The sequence below is a fragment of the Scyliorhinus canicula genome, chromosome 7 (assembly GCF_902713615.1).
Source record: "Scyliorhinus canicula chromosome 7, sScyCan1.1, whole genome shotgun sequence".
In the NCBI taxonomy this organism is placed as follows: Eukaryota; Metazoa; Chordata; class Chondrichthyes; order Carcharhiniformes; family Scyliorhinidae; genus Scyliorhinus; species Scyliorhinus canicula.
This window is the reverse complement of record NC_052152.1, coordinates 14,117,881-14,132,081: the sequence shown is the minus strand read 5'-3', so window position 1 is coordinate 14,132,081 and position 14,201 is coordinate 14,117,881.

Below are 14,201 nucleotides of genomic sequence, written 5' to 3'. Positions count from 1 at the left end.
AGTCTTTCAAGATACTCCAGGAGTTTATTTAATGTTTCCTAGGAGCTGAAGTCTTTCTTCCCTGATACCATTCAAGTAATTTCCCAATTCCCCTTCTCCAAGGCCTGAACATCCTTTGTAAAGTGTAGTGTACACAACTGGTCATAACACTCAATGACTTATTGATGTTCTTGAGAAAATTCGGCACGTTCACCAACGATTTACATACAAACAACACCATTAACAGAATACAACATCCTGAGGCACTTCATTCAATACCTGACATCAGGCCGCAAAGGGATGCATTAGGGCAGGTGACCAAAAGCTTGGAAAAGCAGGCAGACTTTAGGTTGTGATGTAAAAGTGGAAAGAGACACAAAGAGACATAGATATTCCAGAGATTCGGGCTCGGTCAGCTAAAGACAAGGGATGCAATTTTCCCCAAATTGCACAGAGTGTTGGATAAGGTGGGAAAATCCGTGGGAAACTCGTCGGCTTCACAGATGCCTTTTATTGCCTGCTTGACCAGCAATGTGCTGGTGAGGATCATGCAGCCAGCTGGGGGGGCGGGGCCTAGCCATGCCCGCAAAGTCAGGATTCTGAGATCGGAAGTGCGCCCCGATCTCTAACTTAAATTTAAGGCTCCCCTTTTCCCCCATGAAAATCGGGACCCGTCCCACGGAGATCAATACCCACTCCCAAGCATCGGGGCCACCCACAACAATGCCAACATCAGGGAACCACCCCCCTTCACCTCGCAGGCATCAGGGCTCTCCCCTCTTCTCCCTCCCCACCTCCTCACAGGAATCAGGGCTGTGCCAGGACAATGCCCAGCCTGGACCCTCTCTCTCCGTGCCCTTGGACGGATTTTCGCTTTTAAAAACGAGTAGGTTGATGGTTGAATGATTGACGGATAAATGACACTCGGGCAAACTCCCACACACTTCTTCAAACTATTGGCATGGGATATTATAGGTTGGATTCTCCACCACAGGGCCTGTGGCAGAGTTCCCGATGCAATGGAGAATCCAGCATTGGGGAAAAAATGGGATCGGTGCCGTTTCCGGTGCTTCAGTCCCCCACTGGCATCTGGATCAAGGTTTATGCCCCATGCCAGCGTAAGGATGCAAATGGGCCATTAAGACCCAATTGTTTCCACTTAACGAACTGGGAACTTTATTCTCTGGGCCCTCGTGATTCTCTGGTCCGCTCGGCCGACTTTCACATGGGTGACAAGTGGTGCAGGTCTTGACAAGTGTGACCTTGACACGGTGGACTTAACAGTGGGCCAAGGGGGTAACACAGGGAGTTGCCCCAAAGTGCATCGGAGGGTCACCTTCCCCCCTCCACAATACAAGACCTGTCCAACCACCCCCACCAGAACCTCCAACTTTGCCCCACCCCTAGAGACCCCTTAATTAAATACACCCCTCCCCAGAGACCATCTAAATAAAGAAACCCTAGAGACCCACTAAATAAAGAGACCCCCACAGAGAACCCACAATTGACGAGACCCCCAGAGAACCCCTAAATAAAGAGACCCCCTTAAAGAGATCCTCATCAGAGACCCGTGGAAGAGAGACATCTGTCAGGAAGACCCCAGAAGAGGCTCATCGGTCTGGAAGCCCCCAGGACTCCTGTCCGGAACTAGACAGAAGTCCAGTAGAGGAAGCGAAAAAAATAATTGTGTTAAAACTTACCTGGGCAATACACCTGCAGTCTCAGGCAAAGGGGCCGCACTTGTCAATTTCTGAAAAGAGAAAGAGAGACAGCTGGGTTTAAATCCCCTCAGATCCTTGACCTGGAAGCCATTCATTAATTTCTCTTTGATATTGATTGACAGCTCCCCCCCCCCCCCCCCCCACCTCCGCACCCCAGCTATCAGCATTGCTCCATTCACCTCCCTTCATGGTTGAGTGACTTCGAAGTGGTCAGCTGTGAAACAAACAATATTTATAAATATCAAGCTTTGATTGACAACTCCTGGACCACATTAAAGAGTTAAACGCTTCCCATTCATCTCCCTTCAGGCCTGAGTGACATTGAGGTACTCAGCTTTTAAACTAACAGAAAGCACTTAGGTTTGTTTGAGAAATGAATGAATGGCTTGCAGATCAAAGATTGACTGGTTTTCTCATTCCAGGAATTGCCAGGCGCTGCTTCCTATGTCTGAGCCAGCAGGTATATTGCCCAAGTGAGTTTTAGAGCAGTGGTAGCTGTCTCTCTTCCAGGAATTTTCTGACAGGGGTCGTCTTCTGGGGTCTCTGGGGGAGGCGGTGGGGGGTGGGGGTGTTGTCACTTTATTTTGGGGATCTCTGAGAGGGCCTTGTTAAGTAGGGTCCCTGGTGGGGGGCCGATGTGGGGGGGGGGGGGCGAGAGTCAGGTCATCCCTGTACTGGTGGGAAGGACCCAGAAAATCCGGGGGGGGGGGGCTGAATGATGCTGTGGGGGAACGGGTGCAGGGCTATATTACATTGCAGGGGGGTTTGGGGGCTGAATTGCATTTCGGGGGGCAGTCAGAGGACCACCCTACCAGGCCGCCCACTCAAAATAGTGGCCCAATCACAGGATTTCCCAGGGAATTCCTTGCAATCTGGATTGGGAATCACTTCCTGATTTGTGTTCCCACCGTGAGCACAAATCAGGTGCAATTCAGCTCCGGGGGAAGAACAAGTCATTCAAAAGCCCTGCATCCCTTCCCCCATGGAATAATTCAACCCTCTCCCCACAGGATTTCCTGGGTCCTTCCCGCCAGTACAGGGATGACCTCACTCTTGCCCCACATGCATCTCTCTGGGAGTACAGGGGAGGTCTCACAGGAACATCTGGCTTCGGAGCAGGAAGAGGCCATTCGGCCCATCATGCTTGCCCGGTTACTTGATGAAACAGCCAAACTTTGGGACTGAGAAGTTAAAACAACGAGACTTCGCGAGAGCATGGGAAAAACAGCCAGGCTCCCAGGCAGAAAGATTCAAACAGTGAATCTTTGGGACAGAGACGTATAAAAGGCCAAAGAGAAGTTAAAACAACAGGTCTTCAGGAGAGAGAGGTTAAAACAGCAAGACTTTGTAACGGAGAGGTTAAAACAGCTCTTGATTCTAAGCCCAATGTCAGACCATGTCTGGTCTGATTGTGGCCCCCAACTCTACTTTCCCGTCTACCCCCTATACCCTTTGACCCCCTTGCCAATCAAGAGTTTGTCCCAGTCCAGCCTTTATTGGCAAATCTGTTCCCAAGACAGCACCCCTGACAATGCAGCACCCTTTCAGTATGCCAGCCCTTGCCTTTTGCAGGCAGGTTCTGGAGAGGGGTTTGAACCCACAATCTGCTGACGTAGAGGCAAGAGGGCCACCAATTGACCTTCTCTTCCTGATATTTTCCAGGATTAACCTCAAATCCTTTCCTGATTCAAAATCTTTCCACTGTGCTGTATATTTGGTCAATAAGTAGCTGCCCTACCCCCCTTCCCCCCTGACCTCCCCCAACTCCTCAGGACTATTTTACTCTCGAGGTGGCTGTCAATTGAAGTGCGCAGCTGGTTGTCGGAATTGTTACTTCTTCCACTTTATTGACTGACCTGCTGTGCTTTTAGCTCAGCCGCTGAAAACAACTGCAAATTGCGTGTCATTCAATGGAGCTTTCAAAAAACTCAATCCAGGGCTTGATTAATTCCGCAGCCAGGTAGAAACAGCAATATCTAACCTTAGAGGTGAGGCTGCTGAATATTTTGAAAGGTTGGTTAAGTCCTTGGATGAATACCAGAAGCAACTAGACCAAAACTAACTACAGCTCACATTTATATCAGCAGCACCAGAAATAACACAATTGCAACAACAGCAACAAGTTTCAGCAGCGTTATTGATATTGCAAAATGGCTCAAGGCAGGTTGGAGGGGCATAATCAGAAAAACATTGACACTAAAGTTAAAGTAGGAGATATTAGGATGAGTAACTAAAAGCTTGGTCAAAGGCTTAATGTTGAAGGGGTGCCTTCCAAGAGGAAAGAGAAACAGAGGTGGCGAGGATAAGGAAGGGAATTCCTGAACTTAGAATGCAGGCAGCTGAAGGTACGATGATGGAGCAAAGATAAAGTAGGGGCTTGCACAGAAATTAGAATGGGGGAATGTGTGTGATGTTCTTTGATTTCTGAATGAGAATGGCTTCAAAGTGTAGTGTCTCACAAAGAACATCAAGCGATATATTGAACAAAGCTAACTTATTGACACTACATCTAAATAGATTTGACTTGCTTGCTAAGATATAAGAGATAACAGAGTTACTAAAACTATGCTTCTATGTACATAGCTCCTGATAACACGTCTAATTTCTACCTCGTCCAACACACAGGGCCGCACGGTAGCACAGTGTTGCTTCACAGTGTTGCTTCACAGTGTTGCTTCACAGTGTTGCTTCACAATACTAGGGTCCCAGTTTCAATTCCCAGCTTGGGTCACTGTCTGTGCAGAGTCTGCATGTTCTCCCTGTGTCCACATGGGCGCTCCGGTTTCCTTGCACAAGTCCTGAAAGACGTGCTGTTAGGTGAATTGGACATTCTGAATTCTCCCTCTGTGTATCTGAACATGTGCTGGCATGCGGCGACTAGTGGCTTTTCAAAGTAACTTCATTGCAGTGTTAATGTAAGCCGACTTGTGACAAAATATCTACGACTCTATGACTCGATAATAAAGATTATTATTATTATTATTATTAAAACCTCCCCGAATCGAGAGCATCACGTGATCCATGTGTGTGCGATTGATCGTCATCTAGTGGTTGGATGCAGTTACAGCAAATTGCTCACCCTTCATTATTCATGCAATTGAACATATTGTCGCAATGTGCAGATCTCAGAAGGTTGTTTGGTAGTCAAGGCCATGGAGGGATCGTAACGCAAGAGTGAAAATTTCAAATCGAGGAGCCAATTTATGCCAGGAAGCTCAGGGGTGACAGATGAATGGGACTTGATACAAATAAAGATACGGGCAAGCAAGTGTTTCATGAGTTTGACTTCATGGAGTCGGCGGTTAGAGGACAGCTAGAAGAGTACTGAACCAGTATAGGTGAATTTAAAAATGTATGCGTTGAGGCAGTGTGATATTACATAAGTGGAGATAATGGAGAGGGAGCAGGTTCAGAAACTCAGCTCAGGATCAAATAGGCCAGTCTGGTTCAACCTGCGACCATGACAAGGGAGGGAACTGGAGGCAAGGACTTTGGGAAGGGCAATAGTGGCGCTGGTGGGAGATGATGGCTTCTGTCTTCCTGATTTTAATAAGGACAGTAGGGTGGGGGGGGGGGGGGGGGGGGGGGGGGTCCACACCAAGTAAAATAAGAATCAAGTTTTATTGGCACAAACGATATATACACTACCCAGTAGACCCCTCCTGAGTTCTTGATTGGTTGGGGCCTTATTGTCCAACCTCTTATACTCTGGGTAATCAAGACAGCCCGCCCCTAGCCGGGGAGCTCGTACTCCACAAGGAAAATGGGAAAGACAAGCAATCCCACCCTGCAGGTCCTGTGCGGGATATTACACCAATGTTCAACTGGAGGACATTTTGGTTCTTCCGAGACTGGAGCGGTGGGAGGGTTGAGAGAGGTGGTGGTCGGTGGTGGTGCGGGAGTGCTGAGCACCATCAGCGTGAATTTGTCTAATATGAAATAGCCTGCCTGGCATTGTTGACTTGGTCCAGTGAAACCCTTTAATGTGGCTAAACAAAATTAATTGTTCCAGTGACAGCTGGCTGAGGTTCGGGGAGAAATTGTGAAACAGAACGAGAACTATAACTTGTTGGCTTAAACAAAAAACAGAGCTGCAGAATATCCACGTGGAACCAGCACTTGGCGGTGTGCGGGAGGAGGGGAAGTCAATATTCAGAGATCCTGTAAACAATGAACCTTTATCTCAAGGGCTCTAGAATATAAAGGGCTTACGTTACGTTACTTCCTCTGGTGGAAAAGTTCAACTGATGCGAAGGAGCATCTCTTCACAGAAAGGATAGTCGAAATTTGGAACCCCCCAACCGGCCATAAAAGGTTTGAGGCTGGAGGTGAATTTAAACTGTCAAAGCTGGGATTGATGGATTATTGTTAGCAAGGATATTAAGGGTTTCAGAGCCAAGGCAGTTAAATGGAGTTAAGGTTCAGATCAGCTATAATCTAATCAAATATTAAACAGGCTCAAGAAGTTTGAATGACCTCCTTCTGCCCCTATATTCCAAAGGATGATGTCCATCAACAGCATATGTGTCAATGAGCACCACTGACTACTTGCACAAATAGAGAAGAAAGCTCTTACCACGGTTAGGGTTTGTGAGATTATTTCAGGAGAACATGACTGAGAAATCTTTTCAAACTGCAGTTGACCATAAACCATTAATAGCTCCACTGGGCCATGAAGATATTGGCAAATTGCCTTCTGGAATACAAAAGTTCCAACCTGCATTTCATGTGATTCTTGTATCATGAACCAGGGGAAAGTCTGATATCAGCAAACGCCATGTCATTAAGCTCTACTACCAGGAGGGACTGGATCAGATCAAAGCATTCAAGCAGAGACAAACTCCTATGTGGATGTAAATTTGCAAAGGCTTCCGTTTACAGGAAATCAACTACAGATTGGAAAGAACAAGTTTCAGATTTTAAAAAAATCTTTGAGGCGATCATGGAACATTGGACAAGGTCTGGAAAAGTCAATGCTCAGAAAGCAGATTGAGTCAATTTTTTAACGATGCACAGAGTGATGGTTTAAGATGGACTACTATTAAAGTAACCTTATACAGTGATTCCTAAACGTTGCTGTACTTGTCAGAATTGCATTTATATAGCAGCTTTGGCAAAGAATTTTACAAAGAATGAATTATTTTTTACGTGTAGTCACTGTTGTGACAGATGAAACTCTGCAGCTAACTTGCCACAACGGAATCTCTTTTTAGTGAGGCTGGTGGAGAGACATTGGTAAGCTAGGACATCCCAGAATCCTCACTGTGAAATAACGCGATGGGATCTTTTGCACCCAACTGAGATTATCATTGAATTTACAGTGCAGAAGGAAGCCATTCAGCCCATCGAGTCTGCACCGGCTCTTGGAAAGAGCACTCTACCCAAGGTCAACACCTCCACCCTATCCCCATAACCCAACACAACACTAAGGGCAATTTTGGACACTAAGGGCAATTTTGGACACTAAGGGGCAATTTAGCATGGCCAATCCACCTAACCTGCACATCTTTGGACTGTGGGAGGAAACCGGAGCACCCGGAGGAAACCCACGCACACACGGGGAGGATGTGCAGACTCCGCACAGACAGTGACCCAAGCCGGAATCGAACTTGGGACCCTGGAGCTGTGAAGCAATTGTGCTACCCACAATGCTACCGTGCAGTTGAATGACATGTGGGATTTTCCAGTCCTTCCCAATGGTGGGAACTTCTGATCCCGCTGAAGGTGAGCCCCCACCCATCCCTGCAGGCGAACAGGCATGGTTCTCCTGGTCCCGGTGCGGGACAGGCGAACCACGCAAAACGGCGTAAACATCAGTGGGACGGGATAATCCCACTGATGAACAAAGGCGTTTTGCCTCTGCCGCCTGTGGTGATGTACACCACCGGAACACACGTCACGGCAGAGGCGAGGGATCGGGTGAGGGGTGGGGGTCAAAATCCCGCCTGGCACCTGTGACAGTGCAGCACTCTCTCAGTACCGAATTGATGTGTCAGCCTAGATATTATGCGCAAGTCCCCGGATTGGGATCTGAACCGATAGCAATGGAGCAAGGGCAAGTTCCTTCCACTGGACAAGATGGCTGTTATGGAAATCAATTGGGATAATCGTCACTCACTGCTGACAGCCAAGGATGCTGTGGACTCCCGCGAATTATCAATGGGTTGATGCCAGTGCGCCTTGTCAATTTCTATGTGATGTTCCTGACTGGGTTTTAGGGAGGCGAAGCGTTGTTTTCCCATAATGACACTGTGGTTTTTCTCTGTTGCTCTCTCATGGATGATTATCGGGCTGGGTGGAGCGCAGGGGAAGGGGGGGTTGGGGAGGGAGAGGGAATAGATGTTTATTTATAATGTCTGACTGTCATATTGTGGCTAGGTTTGAGGGACCAGTTGGTCCTTTCCAGCTCGTTACTTCCTCTGTACGTTGTGAGTAATTTTGAGCATCAAAACATCCTGGTTTTCATATTTCTCACAGGAGCCTGTTCAAATCAGCGAGCAACACTTGCACATGGTGGAGTGTAGCAATTTACCAGCCTTCAGTGTGGACCAGAACTTCAGGGAGCAGAGCCGGGGGGGGGGTCTGAGAAACAGGACAGTGACACTGACTATCCCCGATGTCGCCCACTGGCAAACCATTATCAATCATGAGAACGGATCACAGGTTTTGAACGAAAGTCCCTGGAGAGTCGTATCCATGGCAGTGTGTCCACACCAGGACAGTGTGCCACTGACCTACCATCGATTTCTGTGTCAAAATTAAAGATACAGACTGCAGACAAAACAACTAGTGACTGCAGGGAGAAAAAGACAGTGTGGCCAGAGCTGTCTGACTCGCTCGCTAACCATGACAGACAATCATTTATAGGAAGCGACAGCTGGAGACACACAACGCATGGGTTCCTTATTTTAAGATTTGATCAGCTGTGGCATTACTTACTCTGTGGACAAAATAACATTGTAAAAAAGAACTGACAGGGAGACGAGGAGACTTCTGTTTTTATGCATAGGGACAGGAAGAGGCCATTCAGCCCCTCGAGTCCATTCTGCCATCCAGTTCTAAATCATGGTTGACTGGTATCTGACTTCCACCGACCTGCCTCAGTTGTACAATCCTTAATGTACCTGCCTCATAAAAATAAGTTTATATTGTTAGCATGTGGACCGGTGGAAGATAGAACATAGAACATACAACAGAACACCACAGAACAGGCCCTTCGGCCCTCGATGTTGTGCCAAGCAATGATCACCCTACTCAAACCCACACATCCACCCCATACCCGTAACCCAACAACCCCCCCCTTAACCTTAATTTTTAGGACATTACGGGCAATTTATCATGGCCAATCCACCTAACCCGCACATCTTTGGACTGTGGGAGGAAACCGGAGCACCCGGAGGAAACACAAGCACACACGGGGAGGACATGCAGACTCCGCACAGACAGTGACCCAGCCGGGAATCGAACCTGGGACCCTGGAGCTGTGAAGCATTTATGCTAACCACCATGCTACCGTGCTGCCCAAAGATTCAAAGATTCAAGATGAATCCATAGAAATTTTAAAAGGACAGCGAATAACTTAAAAGGTAGGGGATTAAGTGAATTACTCTTTGACAGAGCAGGTACAAATATGATGGTTTGAACAAACTCCTTCTGTGCTTGGAAAACCTTGGAGGGTTCTAGGAAACATGGGCATTGGACAACAGCATGGGCGGGATTCTCTGACCCCGGCAGTGGGTGCGCGAATCACACGACGCCGCTCCGACGCCGGTCCGCCAATTCTCCGGGGGCCAGAGAATCAGCGCCAATGGCGCCGGCGTGGTGACTCTCCCCGTGCGATAGGCCGAGTGCCCGCCGCATTCAGCCGAGTCCCACTGGCATCGTTCTCGTGTGGTCCTACCCGGCGGGACCTCGGCATTCATGTTGTGGGGAATGGCCTGGTGGGGGAGGGGGGATCCGACTTTGGGGGGGGGGGGAGGAGCCTCCACGGTGGCCTGGCCTGCGATCGGGGCCTACCGATCGACGGGCGGGCTTATCCCGGTGGGGACCTATGTTCTCTGCACCTGCCGGTCTCCGCCATGTTGTGTCAGGGCCGGCGCAAAAACAGCAACCCACGCGCATGCGCGAGCTCACGCTGGCCGAGTGTGCATGCGCGGACCCGCCTTGCCCGGCTGATGTCAGCATCGGCAGCTGCAGCAGCGTGAGGCTCTTCAATGCCGTGCTGGCCCCCTGTGCAGCGCAGGATTGCTGATCCGAGGGGTCAGGTGACGATGTCGTGAAACATAGAACATTTACAGCGCAGTACATGCCCTTCGGCCCTCGATGTTGCGCCGACCTGTGAAACCCCTCTAAAGCCCATCTCTGCTATTCCCTTAACATCCATATGTTTAATCAATGACCATTTAAATGCCCTTAATGTTGGTGAGTCCACTACTGTTGTAGGCAGGGCATTCCACGCCCTTACTACTCTCTGAGTAAAGAACCTACCTCTGACATCTGTCCTATATCTATCCCCCCTCAATTTAAAGCTATGTCCCCTCATGCTGGCCATCACCATCCGAGGAAAAAGGCTCTCACTGTCCACCCAATCTAATCCTCTGATCATCTTGTATGCCTCAATGAAGTCACCTCTTAACCTTCTTCTCTCTAACAAAAACAACCTCAAGTCCCTCAGCCTTTCCTCATAAGATTTTCCCTCCATACCAGGCAACATCCTGGTAAATCTCCTCTGCACCCTTTCCAATGCTTCCACATCCTTCCTATAATGCGACGACCAGAACTGCACGCAATACACCAAATGCGGCCGCACCAGAGTTTTGTACAGCTGCAACATGACCTCATGGCTCCGAAACTCAATCCCTCTACCAATAAAAGCTAACACACTGTACGCCTTCTTAACAACCCTATCAACTTGGGTGGCAACTTTCAGGGATCTATGTGCATGGACACCGAGATCTCTCTGTTCATTCACACTACCAAGAATCTTACCATTAGCCCAGTACTCTGCCTTCCTGTTACTCCTTCCAAACTGAATCACCTCACACTTTTCTGCATTAAACTCCATTTGCCACCTCTCAGACCAGCTCTGCAGCTTATCTATGTCCCTCTGTAACCTGCAACATTCTTCCGCACTGTCCACAACTCCACCGACTTTAATGTCACCTGCAAATTTACTCATCCATCCTTCTATGCCCTCCTCCAGGTCATTTATAAAAATGACCAGCAGCAGTGGCCCCAAAACAGATCCTTGGGGTACACTACTAGTAACTGAACTCCAGGCTGAACATTTTCCATCAACCACCACCCTCTGTCTTCTTACAGCGAGCCAATTTCTGATCCAAACTGCTAAATCACACTGAATCCCATGCCCCCGTATTTTCTGCAATAGCCTACCATGGGGAACCTTATCAAACGCTTTACTGAAATCCATATACACCACATCAACTGCTTTACCCTCGTCCACCTGTTTGGTCACCTTCTCAAAGAACTCAAAAAGGTTTGTGAGGCACAACCTACCCTTCACAAAACCGTGTTGACTATCCCTAATCAAATTATTCCTTTCTAGATTATTATAAATCCTATCTCTTATAAACCTTTCCACGACTTTTCCCACAACAGAAGTGAGGCTCACTGGTCTATAGTTACCAGGGTTGTCTCTACTCCCCTTCTTGAACAAGGGGACAACATTTGCTATCCTCCAGTCTTCTGGCACTATTCCTGCAGACGATGAGGATATAAAGATCAAAGCCGAAGGCTCAGCAATCTCCTCCCTAGCTTCCCAGAAATCCTAGGATAAATCCGGCTCCGGCGTTAACAACGGCATCAATAGTTAGCCCCAGGATCGGTGAATCCCGCCCCATATTTCTTCAAATATCAACCATGTATCGCACCAAGCTGATAAATTCAGCAGCTGATAACCCTGGCCTTGCCCAACAAATGAAGAAAGTTCCATTGATACTAGTTGCACAGGGCATCTCATTAACAGCAGGGAAGTTGTGTAAAAATGGTGTTTGACAAATTTATATAGCTCTCTGGGGATGAAGCAAGCAGGGTGAATAAAAGGGTACTAGTAAATGTAGTGTTTTGGGATTTCCAAAAGGTATTCAATGCCGGGCCATTGCACATAGGAAGAACTCATGGTTTTGGGGCTGATATTTTCGTGTGGGTAGGGGATTGGCTGATGAATGAGAAACAGAGGGCACGATCTGCCAGCTTCGTCCTGTCGGAATCGGGACACAACGCGGACGAGAGATCCCGGGAGAGATCTCTTCCAAGACTTACCCGCTCGCCACGCCTCACAAGATCCAACAGTGTTCAATTATGGTCGCCACACTACCAGAAGGATGTGGGGGCTTTACAGAGGGTGCAGAAGTGATTGATCAGGATTTTGCCTGGTATGGAGGGCATTAGCTATGAGGAGAGGTTGAATAAACTTGGTTTGTTCTCACTGGAACAGAGGTTGATGGGCGACCTGAGAGAGGTCTACAAAATTATGGGGGACATAGACAGAGTGGATAGTCAGAGGCTTGTTCCCAGGGTAGAGGGGTCAATTACTAGGGGGCATAGGTGTAAGGTGCGAGGGGCAAGGTTTAGAGGAGATGTACGAGGCAAGTTTTTTACACAGAGGGTAGTGGGTGCCTGGAACTCGCTGCCGGAGGAGGTGGTGGAAGCAGGGACGATAGTGACGTTTAAGTGACATCTTGAGAAATACATGAAGAGGATGGGAATAGCGGGATACGGACCCCGGAAGTGTAGAATATCTTAGTTTCGATGGGCAGCATAGTCGGCGCAGGCTTGGAGGGCCTTATGGGCCTGTTCCTGTGCTGTACCTTTCTTTGTTCTTTGTTCTTTGATCCCACGGGATGTTGCGATCTGGATCCCACCGACCCAGATCTGGCTAATCTACATATTAAAGTTTTGCAGTCAGGCACACTTTAATGTGCACTCGCTGGAGTTAGCTCGGGAGTGGGATCAACCGCTCCTCCCCTTCCCCATGGGGATGCCCTGCCTTTATTAGGTGGGGAGCAATGATGACCCCCTTGTATGTGAGTTGGGGCATTGGGAGCGTCCGGGGGTCGTGTTGGGTGTTCTCGGAGAAAAACAGATTGACAAGGGGGGTCAAGGATTATGAATGGCAGGCAGAGGAGACAAGTGGAGTTAAGACTGCAGTCAGGTCAGCTATGAACCTATTGGCTGCCAGAGCTGGCTCGATGGGCTAAATTACTTCCACCTGCTCCAACCCCTTCTGATCTTTATGTGAACCTTTAAAAAGCTCTGGTTAAGCCACAACTACAGTAGTGCATCCAGTTCTGGTCACTACACTTTCGGAAAGATGTGAGGATCCTTGAGAGGGTGCGGAGGAGATTTACCAAAATGGTATGAGGGATATTATGATGGAATTTACAGTGCAGAAGGAGGCCATTCGACCCATTGATCCTGCACTGACCCTTGGAAAGAGCACTCTACCCAAGCCCATACCTCCACCCTATCACCGTAATCCAGTAAAGCCACCTAACCTTTTTTATTTATTTTTTGTTCACTTAGGGCAATTTATCATGGTCAATCCATCTAATCTGCACATCTTTGGACTGTGGGAGGAAACCGGAGCACCCAGAGGAAACCCACGCAGGCACAGGGAGAACGTGCCGACTCCGCACAGACAGTGACCCAAGCCGGGAATTTAAACTGGGACCCTGGAGCTGTGAAGCAACAGTGCTAACCACTGTGCTACCGCGCTGCCCAATGCATGGTTAGTTTGGATAAGCTGAACTTGCGCTCCTTGGAGCAAAGGCGACTGAGGGGAGAACTGCTCGAGGGGTAATGACTCTGTGAGCTAGATTTTACTGCCCCTTTGCACTCTGGTTCCTCATGGTTGAGACTGGTAGCATCCCAGCCATGGGCACCCACTCCCAATAGCACAGTTAGGGTTGGAGAGCTGTGGACCATTTGTTCTCAGATGTGGGACTTGCTGCCCAGAGATGTGTGAAAGTCCCACATTAAAGCAGTTAGTGCCCGTCCGTGCATGAAATCCCTGTGAGGCAAACTGCCAGCCCAACGTTGGACTCATCCCTGACGTCTTGACCGGGAGGGGAACGGGAACCCTGATGTCTGCACCGACTGTCCAAATGAACAATTAATTTCTGCCGTTCTCCTGGCTTCTCACCTTAACCCTGTGCATTCTTTCTTTTCAGACAACAATCTAATTCCCTTTTGAGTGCTTCAATTAAGCCCGCCTCCACCATCCTCTCAGGCAGTGAATCACTAGCTGTGCGAGAAAGCTTTCTCTTACATATCGTTTTTGCTTCATTTGCCAATTGTTTTAATCTGTGCCCTTTAATTCTCATTCCACTGGGCTAAATCGCCGGCTTTTAAAGCAGACCAAGGCGGGCCAGCAGCACGGTTCAATTCCCGTGCCAGCCTCCCCGAACAGGCGCCGGAATGTAGTGACTAGGGGCTTTTCACAGTAACTTCATTGAAGCCTACTTGTGAAAATAAGGGATT